At 53.3% G+C, this 23390-nt stretch overlaps 1 protein-coding gene across 1 annotated transcript in view; it reads left to right on the forward strand.

The window, feature by feature from the left end:
* TTI2 (TELO2 interacting protein 2) overlaps positions 1-23390 on the forward strand; it is a 456481-nt gene that overhangs the window by 20196 nt on the left and 412895 nt on the right. The window lies entirely within an intron of this gene.

Consider the following 23390-nt stretch of genomic DNA (forward strand, 5'->3'; position numbering starts at 1 on the left):
GGATGCGGCCCTGGAGAGCGGGCGGGGGATGCGGGGAGCAGGAGGGACCCGTCCCCTGCATCTTCGGCAGCCCCGCATCCCTCCCGCATCCCTCGGCTCTCCCGGCCCCGCATCCCGGGGCTCTCCCGGCCGCACAGTGACCTCTGCTGCAGAGCACGGCAGCTGCCGGCCCGGCTCGCACAGCCGCCAGCCACAGGCAGCTCCGGAGGTGCCTCCCGCACCCCGAGCCCCTGCCCGTGACCCCCGCAGGGGCAGAGCCCCCCGCAGCGGGTGCCCAGCTCCTGCTGGGAGCTCCGGAGGGCAGCAAAGGAGATTAAAAGGTGCCGGTGACCGCTCGGACTGCCCGGGACATGCTGCCCGCAGGTTCTCAGCAAGGAACGCGTTTCTCCAGCCCTCCCCAGTCCCAGCTCCTCCAGCCCGGGTCACCTCAGGACTCTGCCCCAGCACCCGAGCCTCGCCCCGCTGCTCTGCCACCCCCTGTGCCACCGCCTTCCCTGGGCAGCTCTGCACAGCCCGGAAAGTCCCCAGACATTCCCGCACAGGAAAAGGCCACCGGCAGCTCGGGATGAGGGGACAGAGCCCGGGGTGGCTCCTTCGAGGGGACCGCGCCCGGGGCGGCCCCGTTCGGCCCCGCAGCCCCAGGGCCGCAGCTCCCGCAGTCTGGAGCTTTTGAGGCTCTTTCCGAAAGGTCAGAAGGAAATATCACTCCTACTTTTTCTCAAGCCTGATGTTGAACACTGAAGTCTCCAGCCAGCCCTAAAAGCTGTTATTTCTTGCTCCTAATTCACAGGGTCCCTCGTTATCTCCACATGCCCGTGACCTTTCTGTCAAGTGTTTAGGAGCTGATGGAGGGGAGTTCAGAGTGCCAAAGCCATTCTGCTTGTGAGACAGAGCACAGCAGCCTCAGAGGCTGGCAGGGAAATCCCTGCTCACCCAGCTCTGCCAGAGCCCAGCCCCTGCCCCAGGCGCAGACCTGGGTCCCCCCAGTGAAAACCAGCAGAGCCAGCCTGATTTCAGCATCCAGGGACTCCTGGAGCCCCACCCCGAGCAGCGAGGGAATGGAGAGGCCTCCAGGACCCTTCTCTGCTCTGCCTCCACAATGGACTTGGTCCAGGGCTGGTGCCAAGCCTGGAATGCAGAACTGGTCTGGAGAGACTCCAGCATTCAAAACTTACAGAGGCTTGGAGGGGCTGGACAAAAGATCCAGGTGATGGAGGCACCCAGCCCAAACTAGTTTTAAATGGAAATCAGCCCATAACATGTTTTGGAAGTGTTGCACAACCCTTCAGCACCCAGTCACCGCTTGGATCAATTTGTAAGCACAGCCCAGGGGTGCTGAACTCCAAAAAGCCACTGGGATTTCACAGGAAAGAGACATTTTCAAGATCCATGACCAAAGTTAACAGCAAAGTTGATTCAGTTTCTGATTTAAACAGTTTTCCAGTTCCTTCAAAAACCACAAACCGCCCCCAAAACCAAAAAAAGAACAATGTTTCTTCAAAACACAGTCCTCCCCCCTCCCCTTTCACCCCCTCTGGAAGTGGCTCAGAGCCAGGAGGGTTCTGGCAGGTTCCAGCACCAGAGGAACCTGGGAGAGACAGCAGAAGTTCTTTAAGCCCAACCACACAAAATCACGGATATTCCAAACAAAGAGCATGGGAACTTGGCAGTGGGAGAGGCTGCCTGAGTTATAACTCAGGAGCTGACACATGATGTGGCTCTGAAATGAGATTTAACAGCATAACCCCGGAGTGGGGAAGCTGCTCCTCTGCCGCACCCCGCTGTCTGCAGTGCCTCTGAGGGCAGCAGGAGCAGGCACTGCTGTGCTTTCTGTGACTCAGTGCCTTTGTTACAGCAGAACAACACACCATCAGCAGGCAAAGGGCTTCCCCTCCTGGTTTGGAGGCCATGGCTCCCGAAGTTCGGGGCTCAAGGGGCACTGGACTGGTGTCAGAGGAAGCCCAGCAGCTCCAAACACCTTCCTGTGTCAGAGCAGCCCCCTGAGCCCATGGAGCCACACCTGGGGGTGCTCTGGGGCAGGAGCAGCCGGGCTGGGTCAAAACTGAGCTCCACAGCAAGACACAGGAAGGGTCAGGGCAGCCCGGTGACCCCACAGCTCCCAGCACACCTGGGCTGCTCTGCCAGCGCCCCAAAAACGCCTCTGTGGAGTCCTGGGGTCACAGCACTGACGGGAGGGAGCCTCACTCCCCACCTGGGCTGCAGGGAGAGCTCAGGGAGCCCCAGACACAGAAAATCTCCTCAGCCTCTCCCCTGCAGCCCCACACCCGGGCCATGGGCACCTCCACTGCTCTCAGGTCAAAATAAAACTGTCACAGGCGAGAAACCTGTGGAGCAAAGCTCGTAAAATCCCCAGGGGCTTTGAGCAAACAGCTCCCCATGCTGCTGCCGCTGGAGCATCTCATCACTGGAGGTGAGCACGCGATTTCCAGAGCTGAGTCAGGCTCTCAGCTGGGGCTGCTGCCCCTCCGAGCCCCTGTGATCCTCCCCAAACCGCGGGGAGCAGCACCAGAAGCTGCAAGCCCGGGATTTCACACACAAACATTTGCTGGTTTGTCTCCTGCTCTCTGCTCTGACCTTGGCGTTTCTGTGGTCCCAGCCAGAAACTGCACATGGAAAAACAACAGCACTGCTCCCACGCAAAGCTGCTGCATCGCAGAAGAGGCAGCGGATTTTTGTGCCTGGTGGCAAACACACAACCCATGATGGCAAGTAAAAAGCATTACCTGTGGCAGATGGGCTCCTGCAGCAGCACGGGGCATGTTCCCTTGGAGAAACTGGCAGGAACTTCCTTAAGGTCAAGCCCTGGCTCCTGGAGGGACAAGAGGAGATTTTCCAGGCTGCCAAGCAGTCACCGTGGTGCTGCTCACAGCAGTGGGAGCCTGCTCGTTTGTCTTTCAGAGTGTTTAAAACAGAAAATAATCCAGGAAAAAGAGAAAAAGGGCACAGGAGCAGAGCCCCAGAGCTCAGCCCTGCCAAAAGCAGCGACAAACCCAGATCAGAGCTCCTGCTAGCCCCCCTCACAGCCTGATTGCGTTGGCCACGCTGATTAGGGCAGCACAAGGAGGTGATGGCCTTTGGCTCGTTACCCCCAGCTGTGGGGCATTTGCCCCCGTGGCAGCTGATTCTGCCCAGGTGGCTCTGCTGGAGCTGGGCACAGCGGGGTCAGTCTCCACACCGAGCACAGGAGGAGAAGAAAGGGCCTCTAGGGAACGTTTCCTTGGGGGAAGGGTTGGCCATGGAGCACAGGGGCTGCCACCGTCCCTGGAGCTGCTCACACACGGGGAGGATGTGGCACTGGGACTGTCCCCATCCCTGGAGCTGCTCACACAGGGAGGATGTGGCACTGGGGCTGTCCCCATCCCTGGAGCTGCTCACACAGGGAGGATGTGGCACTGGGGCTGTCCCCATCCCTGGAGCTGCTCACACACGGCGAGGATGTAGCACTGGGGCTGTCCCCATCCCTGGAGCTGCTCACACGGGGAGGATGTGGCACTGGGGCTGTCCCCATCCCGGGAACTGCTCACACACGGGGGGGATGTGGCACTGGGACTGTCCCCATCCCTGGAGCTGCTCACACGGGGAGGATGTGGCACTGGGGCTGTCCCCATCCCTGGAGCTGCTCACACAGGGAGGATGTGGCACTGGGGCTGTCCCCATCCCTGGAGCTGCTCACACGGGGAGGATGTGGCACTGGGGCTGTCCCCATCCCTGGAGCTGCTCACACAGGGGGAGGATGTGGCACTGGGGCTGTCCCCATCCCTGGAGCTGCTCACACGGGGAGGATGTGGCACTGGGGCTGTCCCCATCCCTGGAGCTGCTCACACGGCGAGGATGTGGCACTGGGGCTGTCCCCATCCCTGGAGCTGCTCACACAGGGAGGATGTGGCACTGGGGCTGTCCCCATCCCTGGAGCTGCTCACACACGGCGAGGATGTGGCACTGGGGCTGTCCCCATCCCTGGAGCTGCTCACACACAGGGGGGATGTGGCACTGGGGCTGTCTGTGCTGCTGCTGGGTGCTCTCAGCCCCTGTTGTGCTGCTGGCTGGGAAGAGATTGCACAGTCCCACCCCACCAGGAGAGCTTGGGTTCAGGCTCTCAAGTATAAACCTGCTCCCCAGGAGCTCCCAGGGAGGAAAGGCTCGTTTTGGGGCCCTGGTTCCTCTCTCCATGCCCACCCTCAGCCCTGGGCTCAGGGCACTTGTGGGGCTTTTATTAAGTCCTGTTCCTCTGTGGGGCACTGAGTGTGATGCTGTTTAAGCTGGGTCTGGGGTGCCTGAAGGGGAGACAGAAGATGTTTCCTCAGCAGTTATCGATACCAAAATACAGATTTGTATTGCTGAGGCGTTGGCTGTCGGGCTGTGAACAGAAAATCACTCCTGATGCAATCAAAGCTCGCAGCTGCTCAGCTCTGCTACAGCAGCTCCTGCCCAGCATTAATTCCCAGTTCCAGGCTGAGAAACCCAAAAGGGAGAACTTCCCCAGCACGCCGGGTCCTCAGCACAGGGATGGCACCTGGCCCTGGCAGGAGGAGCAGCCCCTAACGTGGCACAAGAAAATAATTTTAAAAAACCTTCAGAAGGGTTGGGAGCATAAAAATTTCTGGCTCTGTCGTCTCTCTGTTTCTGCAAGCTGCAAAAGATCCATAATTCTCACACTTAATGTAATTCCAAGGCATCTAAAGTGATTTACAGTCAGTTTACTCAATACTTTCAGCTTTATTTAATGTAACAGTTATGGCACATAAAAAGTTTATTGAAAATCCTTTGGGAGTATGATTGAGTAAGAAACAGTCATTGCTAATGCCATTACAAGAGCTGAGGAGAAGGATCCCAGCATGTTCCCCGGGTGACCTCTCTGGCTCTGAGACCTGGGGTCACCCCAGGAGGGGATGGGGCCACCTCCGTCCTGCCCTGGTGGGGAGGGGACGGCCTGGGAGGGACCTTGGGGACAGCCTGGGGGCTGCTCTGCTGGCCACAGGGGTGGGAAGGAGAGCAGAGGAACTTCTGAGAAGCTGAGGAGGGAGGACTTTGCCTCCTGCCAAACTCACTCGTTTGAGCAGATATTTAATTCCATAGTTCCACATTTCCATGCAGAGCTGAGCCTCTCTCGGAGCAGAGGAGCAGTTCTGGGTAGGATGGGATGGAAACAGGGTTGCAGGGGGCTGGAAGTGCATAGATTGTCCCCAGCTCAGCTCCCTCCTTGGCTGTTCCAGCATCTGCAGGATGTTAAACTTGTCCCCAAAGGTGAAATTGCAAAAGATGTTAATTTGCCTTCGCAGTTAGCAACCATTACTTTTGCCATCATTATGGCAATAACTCCCATTTATTAATTGCCAGCACTGGTAGTGAGAACATCCACAGCGGTGAGCAGCTCTCAGCATCAATTTTTGCTGGATGTTTTGCAGTGCTGGCAGCCCACCAAGGCTGCCTGGAACAACAGAAGATTCACATTTATCTTAAGAGGTGAGAAAATGAACAAAAGATCTGTTCCTGTTGCTCTGGCAGCACCCCCAGGCTCCAGTCCAAACCCAGCCTGTCCAGGGGGATAAACAAATCCCAAATCCCAGGCCATAATCCCACTGGAGAGAGATCCCAGCTCCTCCATCCCTGCTGCCAGCCTGGGTGAGGCCTTGGAAGGGGAACTCCAGCCTGGCTGCTGCCCAGCTGTGGGAGCTCCACCCAGCCAGGTGGCACCACTGATGTCGCAGGAGAGTGGGCACAAAGTTGCCCTTCCCTTTTCCCTTTTCACTTTTCCATTCCCTTTTCTCTTCTTTTCCCTTTCCCTTTTCCTTTTCCCTTTTCCCTTCCCTTTTCCCCTTCCCTTTCCCTTTTTCCCTTTTCCCTGCTTTTCCCATCCCTGCTGCCCTGTGCCCTGCAGGGCTCCCAGCTGGAAGGTGGGAAGAGCCAGCCCAGGCCAGCAGGAGAAGAAAAAATCCGAGTGCCCCCAGTAAATGGAACAAACAGGCAGTGGAGGAAAAACATGTTCCACATGTGCATGTTCCATAAACAGCAAAAGGTTACATTTTTCAGATAAGATGGATGATGGATTGTTTAGCTGTGTTTGTCAATCAAGTATTAAGACTTGCAGAATTAAAATCAGAGCAGTTCAGAGATGGGTTCCAAGCTCTCCAAAACATCAGGTTTGGCATTTCGATAGCTCTCAAGCTATCAACTCTAGACACACAAACAGAGAGATGGATGGCTGATTTGGAGAAGAGATGGAGACATTCTTTCAAGAGCAGTTTTTTTTTGTTTTTTCCCCTTTTTTTTCCAAGAGATGATTTGCTTGTGCCAAGAATTCAGCCTGGGGAAAAGTCCAAATGCAGCATTTCCTCTCTCTGAAACTGGGGCTTGGCCCAGAGCGAGCTCTGGCTCGGCAGCCCCGCTCTCAGCAGGGCCTGGCCAGGGCTGGGGGCTCTCCAGCCCAGCCCTGGTGAGCAGGGCAGGGATGGCCACACACACCTGCAGCTGCCCAGAGGCTGGTGGGGCAGTCAGGCAGGATCTGGGGCTCCCCCGAGCCCGCTGCTGTTGGACAGAAATTCCTAGAAACAGATGCAGAGGTTCAGAACTTCGGAGGCACTCGTGGAGTTTGGGGTCTGCTGGGAGCAGCCTGTGTAGCTTATGGATTAATGTGCTATTATTACATTACTCTTTAAGCTTCAAAGGTCTGCCAGGAAACCTAAGCCCACTATCTATTGAATGACATTTTAAGAACAAATAATACATTAATATATTTAATTTGAGAATAAACACATACATTATAGGAAGGGATTTTGTCTATGCTGATAAGTCAGTGCCTGACCTTTCTGCTGCAATCCCTGGGTGCCGAGCCAGGGCCTTTCCCTGAAGCTCAGCCCCAGCTCTGCTCCTGCAGCTCCAGGCCGCCTCTGGAAGCAGCAGCGCAGCCCTAATTATCCCTTCGACACTAATCTGCAGCTGCACTAAATCTTGTTGCCTCAAATTAGTTAATCAATTAAGTGTCAAACCACAAAATGTTACTGAATGTGGCCTGAATTTATTACCTTGGCACGAGATTCCACCTGCTGCTCCCTCCTGGCTCAGGTTCTGGGCTGGAGGACTTTGGGCTGACCCAAACCTTCAGGGAAGGGGGAAAGGGGGAAAAGGAATGGGCTAGAGGAGCAAAGTCCTTCTCCCAGCGAGGAATGACCCCTGAACTGGGATATACTGGGGGCAGGGTTTGGGCAAAATCTCATTCACTGCAGAGATTAACTTGGAAAATTTTAGGAGATGATCAGTGTCACTGAAAGCCTTTTCAGCTCCAGAGTGGGTTTTTCTGTTTTAGAATTTCGACAAAAGATAAAACTGAAAACTGCAACGTTTAGCTTTTTCAAAAGTCGTGAAAATATTCAGCTCTGGAAAACATTTCTGGTCACAAAATAAAATAGTCTGCTTTCTTGGAGACAGTTTCAAAAATAAATGTCAGCTTTTAAGTGTTTATTTGAAAGAGGAAGGTTTTTTAGGAAGGGGTTTTTGGGTTTGTTTGTTGTTCTTGAAAAACAACAACCACTTTTCAAAAGAAATTTCAGCTCTCAGAGAAAATTTATTTCTCATACAAATGATGTCGGTAAGAAAAACGTTCAACCAGTTCTGATCCTCAGGCTCATGTTTGCACCAGTGTTGTGCCCAGGGGCCCTGCTGCCCCAGTTCCTGCTCTGGGGACAAAGCCAACGGACGAGACGAGAGTGGAGCTGTCAGGGTGACATTGGGACAGTGATGCCAGCCTGGGAGCACGGGAGTTCCCTAACCCTAACCCTAATACTTACCCGAACCCTAAACCTAACCCTAACCCTAAACCTAACCCTAACCGTAACCCTAAGCCTAACCCTAACCCTAACACAAAACTAAACCCAAACCCAAAACCAAACCAACCCCTAAGCCTAAACCTAACTGCAACCTTAACAGTAACCCTAAACTTAACCTTAAACCAAACCCTAAACCTAACCCTAAACCAAACCCTAACCCTAACCCAAACGCAAACCCTAATCCTAACCCAAACCCTAAACCTAAGCCTAAAACTTACCCAAACCCAAAGCTAAACCATAACCTAAACCCAAACCAAAACCCTAACCTTAATCCTAAGACTAACCGTAACTGTAAGCTTAACAGTAACCCTAACCCTAAACCTAACCCTAACCTTAACCCTAACCCTAGCCCTAAACCTAACCTTAACCCTAAATCTAACCCTATCTCTAACCCTAACCCTAACCCAAACCCAAACCCTAAGCCTAAGCCTAAGACTTACCCAAACCCTAACCTTAACCCTAAACCTAACCCTAACCCTAAGCCTAACCTTAACCCTAAACCTAAGCCTAAGCCTAAACCTAAGCCTAAGCCTAAGCCTAAACCTGCTCCTCCCACTGCCACCATCCCCTCCTGAGGAGCAGGTGAAATTGCAAATCAGGGGCCAGACTTTGGGAGAGGCAGCGAGGAGTGCTGGGGGAGATTGCCGAAGCCAGGTTTATTGATCCCCAGTCGAGATTGATGGCACAATAAGAGCAGGAGGCGAAGAGTGATTTTGCTTTTGAAAACGTTGATGAATAAGCACTCAGGGGCAACAAATAGCTGGACTCCCCGGATGATGGACGGCAGCAGCAGAACAAGATGCATTTTTATAAATGGGTGAAAGGAGAGGAGGACTTATTAAAAAAAATGAATGACCACACGTGGCAGGGATATGCCACTGGGGAGAAGCCAGCCATTGATTTATGTGCACTACTGGCATTTGAAAATTCAATAATAACATTGACAAATGAGAGGCAAAGCTGGCCAGAGGACAGCAGAGAACTTGGAGTGGAGAAAGAAAATGCCAAGGTCAGGATGAAGGAACAGAAAAACATGCTTATGTTGGAAAGGTTCTGAGTTAACTCATCTATATAAAGACATTAAGAAAAATCACTCTGGGATCAGAGCTCACCCTCCTGCCCGTGGCAGGGACGGAGGAGCTGTGGCAGCCAGAGCAGCTCTGGGGATGTCTCCGTGCTGGCACGGGCAGCAGGATGCAGCCTGCCCCTCCTGCTGCTGATAAGTGGCTGCTGGTGCTGCCTGGCACCCCTCAGTGAAGCCCTGCTCGATTTTAGGAGCTGCTGCAGGATTTTGTTTATTGCTCCTGGTGAGCTGGGGGCACAGCCCTGCCCCAGAGCTCTGTGCTCTCTTTCCCTGCCCGGGGAAGAAGAGAGGAAAGCCCTGCTGAAAACCTCTCCTGAGCCATAGGCCCGTGGACAAAATTGAGCTCATCAGAGCCATCCTCGCCTCCCTGTGGACAATCCCCTGCCCTCAGCAGCCTCTGGAAAGTAGAGGCAGGTAATGGCACCGCAGCATTTGATCTGCTTCTTACCAACGGCCCTGGGGGCAGGCAGGCAGGGCAGGGGCTGGCAGGGCTGCCCTGCTCTCCCTCACCTCCCTCCAGGCCCCTTCTCACCTCTGGAGATCTGCTCCAAGCGCTGGCAGGTCAGGGGCGTATGTGGAACAGAGCTCTGGCTCTGCCCAGCCCAGGGGCACCAGGGCTCTGTGCCCAGCCCTGGCACAGCTCTCGGGGCAGGGGAAGGGCTCTGGGCTCGGGCTGCAGCCCTGGGGAATGCCCAGGGGTTGATGCTCGGTGCTCTGGAGCACCTGGAGGGAGGGCACAGCTCTCCCTGGGGCTCAGCACAAGACTGGAGGCAGAAAAGGCTTTACTTAGTGTGGAGTCTTAGGACAATTTCCATCCCAGAATGGCTGAACTCAGCCAGGAGCAGTTCAAGCCCTCAAAACAGCACTTGACATATTATGGCTGGGTTTTCCCCCTTGTCTTTCTCCCAGACAATTAATTTCCACCCTCAGCAAAGCAGCTGAAACTCCTGCTCGTGGAGCTCTTCTCAGTCCTGCAGCCTGGCAAATCTCCCTGCCAGAGCCAGATTAGTTCTCAGTATTGTGTGATCTCCTGTCAGCCACAGCTGATGTGCAGCTCTGCCCTGGCTGCTTCAGGATGTGTCCCTAAGCAAGCTCCAAGCCAGCAGATCCTGCAGCAGAGTCATCCCTTGGGTGCCCTTTGCTCCATCTCTGGCCAGGTGATTTTGGGGAGATTCCTAAAAGTGGGGCCAAACTGCTCAGCTCCGTGGGTGGTGGACACAGACAAAGCCTGCTCTTTTGTGCTGCCCTGGCAGAAGTGTCAACAGAAGGATTAAACATAATCTCATTAAAATTACAGTGCTGAGGATGGAGTTTGTGGTTCTCTTGGATGTTCTCTATATTTAGATTCCATGTTGCTGTTGCCACTCAGCTCCTCTACTCCCAGAATTAGTGCCCGTGACAATAGCGAGGTGCTCACACCCACACACAGCGCTCAGTGTGTAAAAGCTCTGAAAACAAACAATATCACCTGGAGTTTCCTTCATCTGAGGATCTCAAAGCAGTTTGTGTAGTAAAGTATCTTCTCTGGGAAGGTGAAGTGCAGTAAAGGGGTTTTTTTTGGATTCCCCCAGGTTTTATAGCAAATAAAATTCTCATCTCTGGATGAGAATAGGCTGAGACTCTTGCAAAGAGTCCTCTTGCAAACTGCCCTTCCAGTTCCTGGAAGATGCAGTAAAGTCTCTGAAAGTCTCTCAGGAAGAGTTTTACACAAGCAATTAAGGCTGGCAAGGAGGCCCTAACTCTCTCTGCTGCAAAAACCCTCTGCTCAAGTTTGACAGAACTGAAATAATGAATGAGGGAAAAGTTGAAAAGCTGATAAAATCTGTGTGAGCCCACCCCTCTGGCCGGGGGGGAGGAACAACGCTCTGAGCTGTGTCAGCACCAGGGTTTTGCAATCCAATCTGAGGCAGTGCAGCTGAGGACAGCTGCAATTTGGAGTTTGGAGCCAGAACTGCATAACCCCATCCACAGCTGGTGTGATTCTGCTGCCTGAGCCTTGTGAGCAGCCAGCACAGCCCAGCATCGAGCCCCCTCTGCCCCCAAGGGTGGGAGCAGCTCCTCAGCACCACTCCAGAGCCCATTAAACCAAAAGTAAGATACCTCCAATCATTATTACTCATTTTTATGGCCACGTTGTTCACAAATGACTGAATTTAGCTGTCAAATGTATAGAAAAGAAAAATAAAATCCGAGCAGCAGCCATCTGCGCCCCAGAAAGGTTTGTGTTTTCCAGGTTGTTTATGGCACGAGGTCCCAGCTCCTTTGTTCCCCCAGGTTTGTTATTGTGTGGGAAATGAGTGGGTTTCACTTCCCCATTTATAAGGCTTTTGCATTCTCTCTCCAGTGCACCCTCGCTCTCCCCCGTATGTATTTTTAGTCCATAAATCTGGGATTGGCACGTGGAGCTGTGTTTGTTTTCCCGGTGCTGTCTCTCTGATGGCTTTCCCTCGCAGAGGCTCCAGCCTGGGTTCTTCACTCTGCTCCCTGGCACTGCCATCCTCCCTGGCCAGGCTGGCTTCCATCAGCCCCTGGCAGCTCCCAGGGGCCCTGCCCCTCCTGAGGCTGGGGAACGAGCAGGGGCAGCCCCAGCCCTGCCTGGGCTCAGCTCGGGGGTGTCTGGGGGGGGCTCAGCTCCTTCAGGTCGGGTCCCACCCTGGAGCTTCCCACAGCTGGGGATTTATCCCGGGCCAGCGCTGGCATTTCCAGGAGTTCTTTGTGACCAGAGAGAGGAAGCCACTCTCTGAACCATGCCCCTGAGGCACCTCAGCAGCCACTCAGTTTTCCAGCAGCTCATTGCCCCTGCTCAGAACCTTGGGCCTTTTCAGGGCCTCTCTTGAGCAGAGTGTCCCAAATCCAGTGGCCACTTAAGACAATCTTGGCCAAAAGGCATCAAGAACGAGGCACAGTTGACACAAGGGAGAGTTCCACTCCATCAGAGCATGTAAACACGTATTTAGCCCTAAGTGGATAAATAATCCCTCTGAAAGCCACCCACACGGAGCACTCCTCTGGCCCTGGCATTGCGTTTCGGGTCAATGTCGCGCCCTCTCCTTCCAAGGGAAGGGAAGCACGGGTTAAAATCCCAGTCCCTGCAGTGGTTTTGGTTAGAGATCATCCAGTTCCAATCCCAATCCCAGTCCCTGGAATGGTTTTGGTTAGAGATCATCCTGTTCTAATCCCAGTCCCTGGAATGGTTTTGGTTAGAGATCATCCACTTCCAATCCCAATCCCAATCCCTGGATTGGTTCTGGTTAGAGATCATCCTGTTCTAATCCCAATCCCTGGATTGGTTCTGGTTAGAGATCATCCACTTCCAATCCCAATCCCAATCCCTGGATTGGTTCTGGTTAGAGATCATCCACTTCCAATCCCAATCCCTGGATTGGTTCTGGTTAGAGATCATCCAGTTCAATCCCAATCCCAGTCCCAGTCCCTGGAATGGTTTTGGTTAGGGATCATCCAGTTCCAATCCCAATCCCAACTCCAATCCCCCTTCCAGCAGAAGGGGACACAGGACAGCCACGGTCCAGGCCTCCAGCAGCCAGCAGTGCCCTGTCTTGGGGAGGTTCTGGTGGCCCCACAGGTCCTTGCCCAGAACGCCACCCAGCCCTGAGGGACCTGTGCCCGTGGAGGTTCTGTGACCCCACAGAGCATCCCCAGCCCTGCTCAGGGCACAGGAGGGGAGCAGAGCCTTTGGGACAGGTAAGGATTGATGCAGCAGCAGGCGGGAAGGCAGAGCAGGAGAGGGGCTGTCCCCAGCACAGCAGTGACACCAGCAGGCACTGGGGGCTGTCCCTGCTGGGGCAGCCAGTGGCTGGCAGGGGTGGGAATGAGAAATCCCAGGGAAAGCGAGGCAGGAAATGAATTCCAGGCGAGTGGCTGGGGCAGGGGGAGGGAAGGGTGGAACGAGCGTCTCTCTTTTCAAGGCAGCTGGGCTTATTTTAATGGGCAAGGTCAGCAGAGAAATGACCAGGAAGAGAAATCGCTGCCATTACAAATCAGCCACGATCTTGTATCAATTATTCCCGGCGCAGTTCCCTGCCTTGGGCTCGGGCAAACACGGCCTAATCAGTTTTACATCTACGTTTAATTTTATTGGAAAGAGGAGCCAGCAATGCATCATGGGGCTGCTGCGTGACATGAAAGGTGACCCCTGCCAGCTTAATGACACAATACATAACCCTTAATGAAGTCACTATCTTGTCCTCTTTTTGCTGTCTCAGCCTGATGATTTATGATGGCATCATTTTGCTTTGCCCTCTTTTCATTTCAGCTTGACAAAGTGGATGAAACAATTATCTTCGTTATCATCCGGAGCAGGAGAAATGTGATAGCTGAGGATTTCTGCAGGTGCAGGGCCTCAGCTTGGGATCAAGAGAATGCAAAAATATGGTTGGGAATTTTGGGGTTCCCTCTGTCTTTTCTCTTTCTCTCACTGTGGCCTTGTGAAGATGGAGGGAGGATCTCACCAAGCCTTGCAAGCCCTCCATCACCACGGCAAGAAGTACAGGATCTCTCTGGAGAAGCAGAGAAAAGAGACCTGGGAGATGTCAATACATCTCCCATACCAGCTTTTTTTCCCTCCCCTCTCCACACACACCTGTCCTGGAATGCTCTGTACCCCCAAATAACTTTGTCAGGCTCCCAAATGCCTGACAAAGGTGATTGGGCAGGTGTACTCTGTGCAAAGGTGGCAGCAGTGACTCTGTGTGTGCCTGTGCCTGCACACCCCGAGGTGTGTGAGCGTTGTAGCTGATTTTCTGTATCATTAAACCCAGCACCAATCCCTCAGAGCTGGGCCCAGCCCTCCACGGCCACAACTTGGTGGCTGCCAGCTCATCACAAACTGCTGCAGCCCAGAGCCCCAGCCCAGCTGCTTTTCCCACTCTTTAGGGCTAGCAGGTCCCTTTGTGGCCGTGCTGCCCGCAAAGGTTGCGTGAGGAAAGCCTTTCTCGTGGACTGGGATGCAGATGGAAGCTGCCAGCTCAGCGTTTCAGTCCTGCCAGGCAGAAATGACAAAGTGCCCTCACTGGCCATCTGCTTGCTGGCACTTGGCACTGCCAGGCGATGGTGTGGCTGGTGCTGCTCGGGGTCTGGGGGGCTGGAGCTGTTTGCTCCTGAGCTGATTCGGGGTGACTGGGAGCAGCCCTTCTCAGCCCTGCTGAGGCTCCTGGACAAATTGCTGCAATTCCTCTCATGGTTTGAAGAGACAGAGACAGGCCCAGCTCTTCCCACCACGTCCTGTTCCTTGCAGAGCCTTTCCCAAAGCAGGAGCTCAATCCTTCCTCCAGTCCACCAGCTGATGGAAGCCCTCCCTCCACGTTTCACCACCCGGGCTGAGCCCAGGGGTTTTCTGCTGTGTTCCACCACCCAGCTACTCCCCCTTCCCAGTCAGGAGCTCCTGGAGCACCCTCTGTCAGCAGAGCTGGAATTAAAGTGCCATTCCAGCCCTCAAAGGCAGCCCTCAGCCAGCCCCATCACGCTGGCCTGCTCCTTGGATTTGCATACTCACAATTCCACCTCTTTTTTTTGCCACATTTTTGATGTTTTTGGGAATAGTCAAAGCCTTCCAGGATTTTACAACCACTGCTTCAGCCTTCTGAGTGCTCTTACTTGTAGGTCGAGGCCTCTGTACACTGAAGCAGTCAGAGCACATCTAACTAAGTTCTTGTGCCTCGTTCCTGACTAATACAAAACACGCTTGCCAGCCCAGATTCTGCATCAGGGCCCCATCCTCCTCCTCCCAGGGAAAGCTTTCTCTGCACGCTGTGACCTGAGCAGGCTTTCTCCGGGAGGGTGGGGAAGGAAGGGGAAGATAAATGCAGTTTGGCAGGACATTAAGGCAAAGCACAATATTGCCTTGTAATGCAGCTCCTATCTGATCAGCGGAGTCAAACGGTGCCGGAGCTGTGTCTCAGAGGAAGTGGAACCAGCTGCCCCCGTCAAGCTGATTGCTCAGATCCTCCCTGAGATATTCCTTCTGTCTGTGGGAGATACCAGCTGCTGAGGGATTCCCAGCATGTGCTGAGTGACCCCGGCCCAGCCCAGGCAGCCCCTTCTCCTGCCCCCACCCCTCAGGCTCCTCCAGGGGCACAGCGGGGAGGGGACAGCCACTGGCACTGCCATCCACCCTGGGCTTTCCCAGCACGTAAGGGGCTGAGAAAACATGGCCTGGCTTATCCTGGAGAGCAGGGGATGTGGGAGTGGGACACGGGGACTGCTTTCTCTCATAGTGAAAGAAAAGCTGCAGCTCTCAAATTGCTCCTTTAGTTTCCTGACACCTTCCTCCGGCCCTCGCAGGAGGCATTTCCTGCTCCTCTTGTCAGTTAGGAGAGTATCCTAGGAATTCATTCACATGGAAGGTGGGAAATGTGATGCGTTGGCAGAAAACATAGGCAGCAGCAGTCTCCAGTATAATAATAAGTTTCAGAATAATCTGCACAAATTTAACTAATTAATTCTCAGAGCGATCCCATGATATGAACAGGAAAAGGCTGAGGTCACCCAGGTCCAGAGCCTCCAAACCACCCTCCCCCCAGCAAGAGCTGCTGTACATGGCCAAGCCCCCCAGAACCTCCTTTCTGGGCAGGAGCTCCAGGACAGAGCCACAAATCCTGGTTAGCTTCAGACACATCAGGGAGAGAAGAAAAGGCTCTTGGAGTGACTCCTCCACCGTCAGGATAATTACAGCCAAGATTAGAACTGGGTGGAAAACAGGAGCATTTTATAAATGAAGGAACAACTAACTGTAGGGTGGTTTAATCATAATTAATGGGAAGACACTGCTCAATGAGGAGCTGCACAAGGGCCTGGCTGCGGCTCGAGCAGCCGACGGTGATGGATCACGGCTGCTCCCTAATCCCCACTCTTTATATGCCCATTCTTCCTCATGTCCTTGCTCTAAGAGCTTTTACAGGTTTTACATCATGTGGTATCCAAGGGTGTTTAAGTGCCACGGTTTGATCCATGGGCTCTGGATTTGGGAGTGAGGGCAGGGCGTGCTGTCTGCTGCTCCAAGGGTTAACGCATCCCTCGCTCTGCATCCTGCGCTGCCAAACCCCGCTCCTTCCTCCCGCTTCCTCCTGCCTCAGCGCAGGAAATCCGCCGTCTACCAGCTCCAGATTTGGGGAACTTTGACATCCCCTAATGAGGTAAACACATTACTGTCATGTACAAACAAACAGCAACAAATTAGCAGCTGACACGTGCGGGAGCCGCGGCTCAGCAACGCGGCATCGTTGCACTCGTTACAGGCAATTAATGCCTGCCCGTGTCCCACTGCTGGCCTCTGGCTTCACCACCAGCCTCCATCTGCCTCCTCCTCGTGGGCTTCATCCCCCTCTGCCGTCCTCGTGATGCAGGGCATGGTCAGGAGCAGCACAAGGTGCTGCTGGGAGGACTGGGAAAAGCCGCCTCAGTGCGTGGCTGTGACCACACGGAACTGGCGGGGCTCAGGGAGGGTTGGGACTTCCCTGAGTGCCTAGCCTGGGCTCACATCCCGGAATCCTCAGTTTGAGTCTCCTGCTCGAGTCCCCACCCCAGCTAAAACAGGCTGGGGAGGGGAGGGCTGGGAGGGAGAGATGGATATTTGACTTTGTTTCAGCAGAAGCCTCTCTATTAAGCAAGAGCCAGGACAGCAGGCCCACGGTCAAAGGGCTTTATTATAATAATTGCTTTGCAAGGGTGAGAGCCTCTGGATAAGAATCCAAATCAGTCATCACTCAGACTAATAATCACGAAAAAAGATAAATAAATAAAGGTAGGATCCAGCCAAAAAAGGAGCTCACATTATCAGCCATTAAACCAATAATCCATTAGTGCCCAAGGTTGCTGAATAATATAGTACTTTCCCAGCGCCCATAATTTATAGTGCAGACTAGAGAATAGACACGATTATTAGAGTGAGGGCTACTGGCTGACACATGATGCATGACCGTGTGGCATTGATCTTCACACAACAGGAAGGTGTCTAGACGGGAGATGTATGGCCCCCGCAGCCAGAGCGGGGCATATTTCATGCAGGGCCTAATGGAGTGGTGGAGGCCGTGATGGATGAGCCGCGGGCACGCGGAGCCGCGCGGGCACGGCCCTGCTAATGCGTGACCCCGCCGCTGCCCGCGTCCTTCACTCGCTTGCCGTGACCTCGCAGCGAGGCAGGGACAGCGAGATGCGCAGAGGGGGAGGGAGGGAAGGGGGGTGGAGGGGAGGAGGAGAGAAGAACAAAAATAAAAGATAAGGAGAGGGCGTGACGTAAATGAGCAATCTCGCCTGTCTCAGGCTCACTGCACCGCTGCCTGCGGGGCGCGTTCTGCTCTTGGGTGTACAGGGTTACTCCTGGTTCACACAGGTGCTACTGAGAGCACTGAGAGGGCCCTGGGGTGCAAGTCTCAGCCTTGCTCAGGCTGCTGGAGCTCATGGGACTGGCCCCAAGTGAGCATCATATCCCATGGGACTGGCCCCAAGTGAGCACCATATCGTGTGGGACTGGCCCCAAATGAGCACCATATCCTGTGGGACTGGCCCCAAATGAGCACCATATCCCATGAGAGACTGGCCCCAAATGAGCACCATATCCAGTGGGACTGGCACCAAATGCGCACCATATCCTATGGGACTGGCCCCAAGTGAGCACCATATCCCATGGGACTGGCCCCAAACGAGCACCATATCCCATGAGAGACTGGCCCCAAATGAGCACCATATCCAGTGGGACTGGCCCCAAATGAACACCATATCCCATGAGAGACTGGCCCCAAATGAACACCATATCCCATGAGAGACTGGCCTCAAATGAGCACCATATCCTGTGGGACTGGCCCCAAATGAACACCATATCCTGTGGGACTGGCCCCAAATGAACACCATATCCTGTGGGACTGGCCCCAAATGAACACCATATCCCATGAGAGACTGGCCCCAAATGAGCACCATATCCCATGGGACTGGCCCCAAACGAGCACCATATCCCATTTTATGGCAGGCCTGGTTCCTTGTCATGGGATAACCCCATGTGGGAGGGGATAGCTTTGGGGCCTTGTAGAGTCTCTCAAATGGCTCTGCCTGTGTCTGTCTTCAGCCCTAAACTGCAGGAACCCCATAACAGTCGTGCCAGGACCTCTGAAGCTCCTGGAAAGCTTCTCACCACCCAATCTGGGCACTTCCCTTCCCCAAACCTGGTACAAATCCACATGTACCCCCTGCTCCTTCTCCAAACCACGTACAAGTCCCATTCCACCCCTTGCTGCGTTCCTTCCCCTCCATGTAAGGGCTGCAGCTCCCTGAGCTGCCTGGGAAGGAAAGGAGAGAATGGCCATTTACTGTGTTTCTTTTGCCATCTGGGCTTATTAAAAACTGCGCAGCAAATTAAAAATAGGTGGGAACAAAGATGGGGTAATGACATAAAGGGTTGCAGAAAATTCTCTGTGTACTTTTAAAAGCTGGAATTGCCATATGGACTGGCAGAGAGACATGTTTTACATTTCCACTGGTACATGACTGACATCATTTAGCATTAACTTCTATTTGAATAAAATGGTAGTAGACATTTAGGTAATATTACAGGGCAATAAATGTTTTAAAGAGCCTTGGGGGGATGCTCTTGAAACACAGTCCAGACCAGAACTCTAAAAATATGTCTTAATATATATTAACCTCTTTTAGGACTTTTGGCTCTCAAACAAATAATGGAGGATAGAGGGGCTTTTTCCCCCCTCCCTTTTTACTTTCTGAATTAAGAGTCCCCAGCTATATTTTTCCCTTTTTCCTCTTTAGCTGTGCTGGGGAGAACATGAGGGAATGTAGTTAAAATTCAAAAAGGTTCCCCTTTATCATTACCATGAATCAACACAATAAATGAGCCCCTTCAGAGCACGGTAATAAGAATTTGATAAATCATCAGCCAAAAATTAACTAGATGTCAAAACAATCTTTGGGAAGTGTGATGGATTAGGGGCGATAGTGGCAATTAATCTCCCAGCATGAGTTCACAGGAGAGACTGAGCGGTGGGAGATGGATAGGGGGGAGACCAAGGCCTCACAAGGTCAGGACACTGCGGAAAGGAACGGGAGGCAGAGAGAGACGGAGAGGAGAAGAAAAAAATTCCACTGAGTCGGCAATCCCCGGCCACCGGCAGCCGAGGTAGAGGTCAGTCACACGCCTTTGAAAGCCTTTCTGTCTCCAGCTGCTCCTGTGATGAGGCAAGCACTTTCTGCTCCTGCAATAAATGCCAACAGCAGCTTGGGGTCCAGCCCTAGGCTGGAGAGAGCCAAAGCCAGGGATGCTCTGCCCTGATCCAGGGATGGGCATCTGCAGGGAGACAGATCCCTCTCGGGTGTGGGAATCCATCCATCCATCCCTCCATCTGTCCGTCCATCCATCCATCCATCCATCCATCCATCCATCCCTCATCCATCCATCCATCCCCCATCCCCCATCCACCCACCCATCCATCCGTCCATCCATCCATCCATCCATCCATCCCTCATCCATCCATCCATCCCCCATCCACCCACCCATCCATCCATCCATTCATCCATCCAACCATCCATCCATCCATCCATCCATCATCCATCCCCCTTCCATCCCTCATCCATCATCCATCCATCCCCCATCCATCCATCCATCCATCCATCCATCCATCCATCCATCCATCCATCCATCCATCCATCATCCATCCCCCTTCCATCCCTCATCCATCATCCATCCATCCATCCATCCATCCATCCATCCATCCATCATCCATCCATCCATCCATCCATCCATCCATCCATCCATCCATCCATCCATTCATCCATCCATCCGCCATCCACCCACCCAGGGCTGGCAGTGGGCTGTATGGACTCCCTGGCCCTATGGACTCCCTGGCCGTGTGGACTCCCTGGTTCCGCTTGAGAATGGAGGGCAGGAGGGAAATGCTGCTGCTGCCACCTGAAGTCCCCACCCAGCTGGTGGAGCCTCCCTGGGCCTTCCAGCTTCTGGGAAGGGCTGCACTCTGCCAAAGGCAGCTGGAGCTGGGCAGTTCTCCTGCCCTTCATCTCCCTCAGCCCAGCTGGTTCAGCAGGACCCTCTGCCCGCACCAGGAGAGCAGGGGAGGGCTGGCACAGTGGCACTGCTCGGTGCAGGTACCACGCAGGAAGGTTTTGGCTCACCAGAGGTTGGGCTCCTCCAGCACCACCCGGGATCTGGCAGGGACCCAGGGGCTCCGGCCCTTGCTCACAGCCTGGGGGTGCTGCAAGGAGACAGTCCTTGGCTTCTGCATTAAGATAAAGCAAAATGTTTGCTGTGTCCCCTGAACGTGCAAATCCAGCTCGGGAGCAGTCTGGGAGTCATTCCTTCGCTGATCTGGGGTTACCCACTGCTGCTGCTCTCCCTTCCCTACAGATCTGCAGCTCTGTGAACAGAAACTCAGTGACACAACAGGACTTCCTCGTGATTACCCCTGGTTAGAGTCTGAGCCTCCCCGAGCTCTGACTGCTTCACTCCTGCACACTCACACTGTAGGTAACACCTCCCTCAAATATTTGCATCCTTAAGAAGCAGCAGCCTTTTTTTCCCCTTTCTTTTTTTTTTTTTTTTAATTGCATCTTTCACGATTTCCCCCGGGTTGCTCACACAGTTCTGTGCAAGAGACAAATGCCTGGCAAAGGCTGGGACAGTGCTGGCTGCGTGGTGCACGTCAATGTCAGCGAGATTTCGGGAGGGGGAGAGGGAAGCAAGCCCCCGCCCAGCTGGAATGCTCTCCCACAATGCCTGTCTCTTCTCAAGACAGACAGGCCTTGGATGGGACAGATGTTTCCACCCAAAAGCAGATGTGAAGATGTAACTTTCCCAGGGAGGAATGTGGTGGGGTTTATTATTAACCACCAGTCCCCACATGACAGCTTCCCTTGACCAACAGTTGGAAAATCTGGAAAAACACAGAGCTCTCTAATCCAAGTGGTGGCAGGAAACGGCCAGCCCTGACGGACTCTGCTGATTTATTATTATTAATTACAACCTGGAAATGACCAAAAACATCTGGGAGAGCCGAACATGGAAGAGAAAGAAAGCTTGAGCAGAGGGGCCAAATATTTGATTCCGTGCTGGGCTCAGAGTGCTGCTAAACTTCAGGAGCAGCTCTTGGAAAGGCTCTGGGCAGGCTCAGAGACACCCGAGGGAAGGGTCCGGGGGGCAGCAGCCCCAGGGGTCACCCAACAGCAGCAGCCCTGCAGCACACGGGTACCCGAGGAGCCACCGCAGGGGCTGTGTGAGCACAAAGGGTTGTTCATCCCCCAAAAGCTGAGGCCGTGTCCCCCTGAGGCCCCCCCAGCCTGCCCAGCACTGGAGGGGTGAGCAGAGTGTGGGTAGCCCCAGTGGGCGCCCATGGCAGCGCAGGAGCGGCATCGCCGTCCCCAATACTGTCCCTCCTGCTCCTACCCTAGCTGGGGCCTGTCACTGTCACCCTGCTGAGGTGACACACGGCCCTGCTGCTCCAGAGCTCTGTGCCCATGGCTGAGGGGGAGCTGCAGTCATTATTTCAGAAATGGGGTCTCCAGCAGCTCCACGCTTGGCAGGTGCACACGGAGTTTGCTGAACCGATGGGCCGGTTCAGCTTCACTCAAAACTTTGGATTTCTTTAGTCCTTTCGCTCTGTGGAACTATCCCACTTCCAGATTTTAAACCAAACATTGAGTCAGCCATTATTTGGTGTAAAAGAAGCCATTGCCTGCTGCCAGCCTCACCTCAGGATACATGGACACTTTCCCACCAGGTACGGAGAGCCCCTGACATGCACACGCAGCTGTGGTGATCCCACGACGTGAGAGCTCCTAAAACATCTGCTTATATTTTCAGAGCAGTACTAACATTGTCAGACCATGGCAAATCTGCTTAATTTTCATAGACATATGTATAGCACACAAGCCAAGATACACTTAAAATGGGACATGTCAGAAAACAAACAACCATTAACTGATGAAATAGAAAGAAGTTGGTTCCTGCACTTTCCCTCTCCCACACACATCCCCTGCAGCCACAGGTCCATCATCTCCTCGTGACTCCCTGCTCAGGCTCACGCCCAAAAACTTCTACAGGAAAATGCAGACACTTCCAATGCCAAAGTGTCCATCCCTTTCTAAGGGAGCTTTCAAAAAGGTACAACATCCATGGGAAAAATCAGCCTCACCCCACCTTGCCTCCACAGATCTATTTGTAGAAATTGAATCTGAGCAGTTTCTTGCCACCCCTGCCCTTTCCCTAATTTACACTGGGAGGAACATCCAGCCCAAGCCCGTGCCTGGAGGTGAGCAGAGGTGCCCCCTAATTGGGAACAGCAACTCCAAGGGGCTTTTCCAACGAGGTGCAGATTTCTCTGGCACACGTTGTCAGAGCTGAAGGCAGCATAATGAAGTCCAGAACTTTTAGGTTTCCCCTTTAATATATCCATCATGTCTAGATCCATTATTGACATGTTGACTTTCTTGTTTCTGATTTAAGCTGCCAGACTCGGTAAAATTGCCTTGACAGCTTTAGCATTTGTGGCAGAACACTGACATGATGTTACTTACAGCTAATTAAAGTTGAGAGCATAATAAACAATCTTGGGATCCTAGCAACCCACTTTCCCTGGGTATGGAGTTTGCTGGATCTTGACCCGAGATCTTTGAAGCTCCAGCAAATTCTTTGAGTGACCTCCCTGCTCTGAGGGCGCTGGCTTTGGGGAGCAGGGCTGGATAACACCAAAAATGCCTGGGCATGGCTTGTCCAGAGACATGGGGAGTAATGAGAGACAGGGAGGGGGAACTGGTGAGGAAATGAGACCCTGGGAGGTGCTGGAAGTAGGTTTGTAAGGCCATTTCACCGAGGAGGAATGGGCCAATGGGTTACAGCTAATTAGCAACGTGATGAAAGCCAGTGAAGGAAAATTCAGACTGATTACCAGGAAATCTTTCCTCTGGGCTCTGCTGGGCTGCAAAACCCTCTCTGGAGGGAAGCAGAGCAAAGCACAGCGCTGAGATGTTGAGGACTGATGGACACAGCCGTGTGAGCCTGGGGAGGACCCTGGGGGAAGGCTGAGTGTGAACCAGAGATTCACAGCAGTAGACTTTGCGTGGCTGCTCCAGAAGGTCCTGGAAACTTTCACTGCATCAGTTCCTTCTCCTTTCCTCCCTTGTGCCATCTCCAACCCAGCTGCTTCGCACACAGGAGCCTCTCACAGTGTGAAATCACTCACTCACAGAAGAGAAAGGTCAGGTCAGTCCAGGGCAAGATCTCACCTTCCCTTCTGATGAACACCTTTTTGTTATTTATTTTGTTATAATAACAAAAGAATGAACCTTGCCATACACAAATCAGATTCTCAGAGCTGACTCAACCAGCAAAATCAGCATTTTTTCTTGTCTGCAGGGAATCAAAAATCACTACTCACTTGTGCAGAATCAACTGCAATTTGAGGTGAATTAAATCCAAAATCTCCCTCTGTTCC

This window comes from Anomalospiza imberbis, chromosome 28, assembly GCF_031753505.1.
Source record: "Anomalospiza imberbis isolate Cuckoo-Finch-1a 21T00152 chromosome 28, ASM3175350v1, whole genome shotgun sequence".
NCBI classification, from domain to species: domain Eukaryota; kingdom Metazoa; phylum Chordata; class Aves; order Passeriformes; family Viduidae; genus Anomalospiza; species Anomalospiza imberbis.